Genomic DNA, 5,871 nt, shown 5'->3' with positions numbered 1-5,871 from the left:
GGAAACAAGAAATGGAAAATTATTTGTTGACAATAACATGTATGTTGATGTGCTTGATTGAGACAATATACAGTGTACTCTGGATGTAAAATCCCATTTTGTATGCTGTAATGATGTACAGTGAATGAATGTAAACAAATAAATATTTAAAAAAAAGAAAAAAAATTTTTTTTATCTATGTATAGGCTGTTCTGATTGGTTTGTCTTGTTACTTGCAGTAGAAGGCACAAATATTTTACCATACCTTGCTGGAGGTGATGGTAGGCCATTGGGATACAAGTGTCCAATAGTTTAGTTATGGGCATGGATTCTAAAGTTCAAAGCACCAGGTAGGGTGAGGCTTGAGTCACATATAGGAAGATGGTAGCATGCCACATAAGAGCTGCTCAATACAGAAATACTGGTTAACTCTGTTTGAAGTAGTCAAAATGGGTGGGGACTCGCGGGGGAAAAAAGACAGAGATGAGAGAACATAAGAGTGAAACTCCAGCTGGCATTAGGAAGAGAAACTGAAGTGAGAGACATGGGGCCACTGGAGAAATGGGGAAAGAGGCAGAAAATTGTCACGTTCTGTGCCTAATGAGAAAAACGTTCCCGAGAAGAGATGTGATCTACAATGTCAAATGTTTCAGAGGCACCAAGATAATGAACAGGGTGATCTTGGTAATCTGGAGGCAATTGGTGACTTGGTGAGACGTACAGAAGAAAAGAGTGACTTTAAATATTGTCAGATTTGTGATGAAAATGGTGTAAACTAAGTTTCCCAAAGACAATGGCCAAACAAAATACACAACCACAGTGACAGACTCAAAATGGATTCTCTCTGATTTAGGTTTTGTTTGCTTCATAGAAAATTTCAGAATAAAAAAATAATTCAGACATTTTTTGGGGACTCCAGTGTTTTTTGTGTTTATTACAAGCCACCAGTTGCCAAGTGGTTTCTACCATTATCCTCCTCTGACCCTCTGGGGAGACAAGTAGTACTGGCAAAGACACAGGGCAAGCCAGAGAAAGCAATTCTGAAAGGCTGGCAAGCTTTCCGCCGGCCAGTTTCCATAGCTTGTGGCACTCACCCTGGAAGTGCCACCGTATTAGGGTATAGCCAGTCCTCAGTCCTGAGCACTCCTTTGAGTAGCCTGGCATTAATCAAGCTTGCAGGGCCTCATCTCCAATAGACCAATTTGTCAAATTTTCTAAAGCAATACAATTGTCAAGAGATGATTCTGCATTGGCAGGAGTTAGTGAGTAAGGAATCCAAATGTCAGAGTGATTCAATTCAAGAAGCGTTTCCCAGCTTGGACAGATTGAGGAACTCTAGGGTTAGTGTTGCCAAGAAAGTCAAAATGTTAGTGTTTAATCAGGATTTCTTTTCCTCCAGGCACTCCTTGTGTAATTATTTGTCAACATTTTCTTCCTCTGGGATCCTTTTTCCCCCCACTACTTCTGTGGCTGATCATCTACTATTCATGTAGATTTTCTTCCAAATGTGAAACTGATTTACTTAATTCATAACCAAGTGCCAGTGTTGCCTCCTTGAGGCTGCTCTGTTATCTTGATTAGAGTTTTAAGTGTTCAAAAATATTCTCTTCATACATTTTACAAGGCAACGAGTAAATCCAAAGGTTGCAGAGCTATATTAAGTGGTTAGATATTTTCTAATTTATTCATTCATTTGTTCTACAAATATTTAGTGTGTATCTACTATGTGTCTGATACAGTGTTAGATAGTGAGACAACAATGATTCATAAGACAGGCATAGTCCAGTCCTTCTCAGCCTCTAATTGTGACTACTGGAAGATAGTTCCCTCTAGTTCTTGGATATTGAGGTAGTCTCCATCACTGGGGAAGCTCAAACTGACCACATCTCTGAGAGTGTTCATTGATGTCTGTTAGTGGTGCTCAGTTTTCCTTGATGGTTCCACTGCTCTACGTGAGAGAGTGGCAGTGGGGTAGCTGAGTTTTTCCCTGGATCTGGGATAAAGACAGCCAGGGCTGTGAGAGGGTGCATGCTGGGTCTGGTACCTTCAATGCCAACCACTCTGTTCCCTCTAACTTCCAGCTATTTAGCATTTCTCACTCTTTCATCTTAGCCCTTTTGTCTGGAACTCACCACTCTCAACCCTACAACTGAAATGTACATCTTGGCTCTGCTTCCTTTAGAACAACTTCTTTGCCGGGCCAGTATTTTTTTCCCTACTACAAATAGACTCCTGGCTTGTCTACTCTACCCTTCCCCTGGTATACAAAGACATCTTAAATCTCAAAATAACAAACCTTAGTCAAGTCTGCACCTGCAGCAGATTAATTTGATTCTATCAACAAATATGTATATACATATATATAGAAAATTAATCCAGGGCCTCCTGAGGAAACTTGAACAATTAAAAGGAAGGACAAAAGGAGAGAAATGAAGGAGGAGAATGAGAATAAGGAATGAATTCTAGTTAAGAATGAAAGTTGAGCATATAATAAGTTCTTTTTTTTTTCCAAGCCACACTGTATTCAGGTTATTAAAGATACTTTTCATAAACAATCATGGTATTTCAGGCAGGACATGGGCAGACAATTGTTAACAATATACAATTTTCAAACTCCCTTTCTTCAATGGACTACCAAAATCAGAAAGCAACTATAAAATCTGATGAAGTCTTTATTTAATGCTCTGAACAGGGAAAGTTTAGAGTGAGGGTTGACATTTCACATTTAACATGTTGTTTAACAACTTTTCATGGGCCGACCCTGACTTTTGGGAAATGAAAATGGCAGAATTATCAACCTGAAGATCCAACAATATAGAAAAGGAACTGCTGCTCTTTTGAAGGATGCCATCTCAATGTCACTGGAAAGTCCAGATTGCCTGATATACTGGTATAATGAATTTTCTGTGGTCAGGTCCCCACAGGTTCTGGTTTAAGGGAGTTAAGTCTATGCTGTAGGCAGAGAGGGAGAAGATATAAAAGCTAATGTTTTCCACACACAAGGCATCTGTGCCAAGGTGGCTGTGTGTGTCAGGGAATCCCTTCTCTTTGGGAGCCAAGAAGAAGTCTCTCAAAACTAGAAGGGAAAGGGACCAGCAGTTGGCATAATGGCTGTGTCGCTGGACTCCCATGTAGTCAACCGCGGTTTGTGTCCCAGACCCGGTGGCTTAAAACTCACGCCAGGCGCGTGTGCGTATGTGCCCAAGATCCTGAGAGGAGAATGGAGGAGAAGGGATTGCGGTGTGACCATTCCCTCTGGGGGGTGATTTCTCGCTTTCTGTCTCTCTGTCTCTCTGTCTGTCTGGTGAGCGCACGCGCCCTATAGCAAAAACCTCTCCAAAAAGCAAACAAACAAAAAACCAAAAAAACAATGAAGTGTTCTGTGTGCTAACAACATAGCTTAAAAAAAGGTAAAACAAAATTCTGCATTTTTATAAAACTTGATAAAAAATAGCATTTCAAACTGTATAGTAACCAGAAATATGCAGTTATCAAAAATGCGCACACTTCACTTGGCATCTCCAGCACCTTCAGCTTTCTGTGCCTGGTCTGTGTTGGCATCTCCAATTTCTGCAGGGTTATTCCCATCCTTGCCAGCATCGGCTTTTCCCTTTTTTCCTTTGGGTACCTTCTCTCCCTTCTTTGCAGGGGCCTTTTTAGGCTTGGGCTCTGGCTTTGGAGGAGAAGTTTTCACAATCTTGCAGACCTTCTCTGTGGTTCCTCCTTCACCCTGGCTTTCTCTCCTTTAGCCTCCCCTTCAGCCTTTCTCTTGGGCATGGTGGCGACGACAGTGGGACGTAGGCGCTGGATGCGAGGATGCTGCGGCGCGCAGGCTTTGGTCAGTCCGGGCGTCGCTCTCGCCTCTTCACACTGCTCCGAGTTCTTAATAATGAAAGATAGGAGGAATGCATGGAAATAAGCAGCGATTCACAGTTTCCTAGAGATTCTGATATAAATTTGTAGAGTATTATATAAGCATTCTTTCTAGGATAGATGAAGAGAAATAGGCTGATAATTGCCAACAAACACAAGATAGCTAGAACATATAACACAATACTTAAAGCAAAATCCTCAAGTACATTTATAAATTTACTTTATATTTCCAGAGATAGAAATTTCATTTCTTCTGACACTTCAGATGGCTAGGTTGTGCCAAATTCATATTAACCATTTCCGAAAACTGTGAAAGAAAATAACAGTATAGAAAAGTGTTTCTAGGCCCAGATACAGTGGCACAGTGAAAATGCAATGTTCTGCAATGTTAGGGGCCTATGAAAGGTCAGCGTTCAGTTCCTGGGTCAAACTGTACACTCTAGGCCCATGTATGAGTGCTTGTGATCCTCACTGGCTGGGAAAGATTGGTGAGAGGACTACGGTGAGAGACCTTGAAGAGGGTCCTTATCTGTCTCTCTTTCCTACTCTCTGTGTCTTGCTGTCGTAAAGGAAATAAATAAATAAATGTCAAAAACAGTTGCTTTGCAGCATGTAAGAAGGCTGCAGCATCAGCTGGAAAGTCAGTCTGCACCAGGTTTCTCACGTCATTGAGAGGCAGAGCCACACGCTGTGAGAAGTCGAGACCCCTGCTGTGCAATGGGGCACTGCGTATTTGCTGGATCTGTCGTATTGCTGGGCTCTTTGCGTTTTGTGGTTCAAGCAATAAGCAGCGGAACATGTGAAATGAGGACAGGTGTATTAAACATATCCTGTAGCTTTTGTTGTACATATTTAAACCGCTTAGAAAGAGTAGCTCCAGGTTCAAACTTTTGTAGGTGTTTAATCAGTTCCAAAGCAGGTGTCTGCTTTGTAAGGATGTAACCAGGAGAGTGATCTTCACCTTCCGAAAAGAAAGGGACATGTCGGAACTATTGTTATCAGGAGCTTATATGTAAGAAACAGATCTGGAGAAGCTATATATTTTTCTGAGCTGAAATCCTTAAATTTAGTCTCGTGGCCCTAAGCAAAGATCTTCTAGTTCAGCTATGGAGGCAAAGGAGTTTCCAGAGAAAGTGATGTGTGAGGACTGCTTGCCTGAAATCTCCATAGCGAGAAAAGGGCTTAGACATTGCACACTATGGCCTTTTCTGTCACGAGACATTGAACCAGATGAAGCCACGTGGAGTTAATCAAAGTAGAAGAAAGAAATGATTTGGTGACAATAGAACTATGCTCTATGTGGAATTCCAGAACAATAAAAAAAATACATAAGTCATTTTGGCTTTTTCAATTCTAAGCAATAGAAGTGCAACTTGAACTGGATTAAACAACAACAAAAAATGAGTATATAGATTCCAGGGTGTATGAGGGGTCTTCAAAAAGTTCATGGAGACATGTTATTATGAGCTTATTTTGGTGCAAAACAATGTAAAACCAGGTATAGTTTTTTCTTTTTCTTTTTTTTTTTTTTTCCATTTTGCCATATAACACATGCACTTGCTAGAGAGGGAGAGAGAAAGAGAGAGAGGGAGAGAGAGAGAGAGAGAGAGAGAGAGAGAGAGAGAGAGAGAGCTCTCCCCCCTGCCCCCCTCCGCACCCCAGGGAGATGGCCATACCACAACCCTTCTCTTCCATTCCCTTCTCAGGATTTTGAGTATACATGCACATAAGCCCGAGTGTTTTTCAAGCTGCTGGGCCTGGGACTCAGACTGTTCAGTTGGCATGTGAGATTTAGCTTCCTTAACCACTATGCCACCTGGCTGGCCCCATGCATAATTTTTCCATAACTGACATTTTCCATGAACTTTTGTTAGACCCCCTTCCTATGGTCAGACAAAGCCGGACATTGGTATGGAAATATTGTTGTCAGGAACCTGACTCACTCAATTAGTTGACTTTATTCTTGGTGTTGGGTTTGTTTTCAAGCTCTTTCTGAAAAGTCAAAGGCTTATATTCTAT

This window comes from Tupaia chinensis, unplaced genomic scaffold, assembly GCF_000334495.1.
Source record: "Tupaia chinensis unplaced genomic scaffold, TupChi_1.0 Scaffold000225_1, whole genome shotgun sequence".
NCBI lineage: Eukaryota > Metazoa > Chordata > Mammalia > Scandentia > Tupaiidae > Tupaia > Tupaia belangeri.
Note: the sequence above shows the minus strand (reverse complement) of the source record.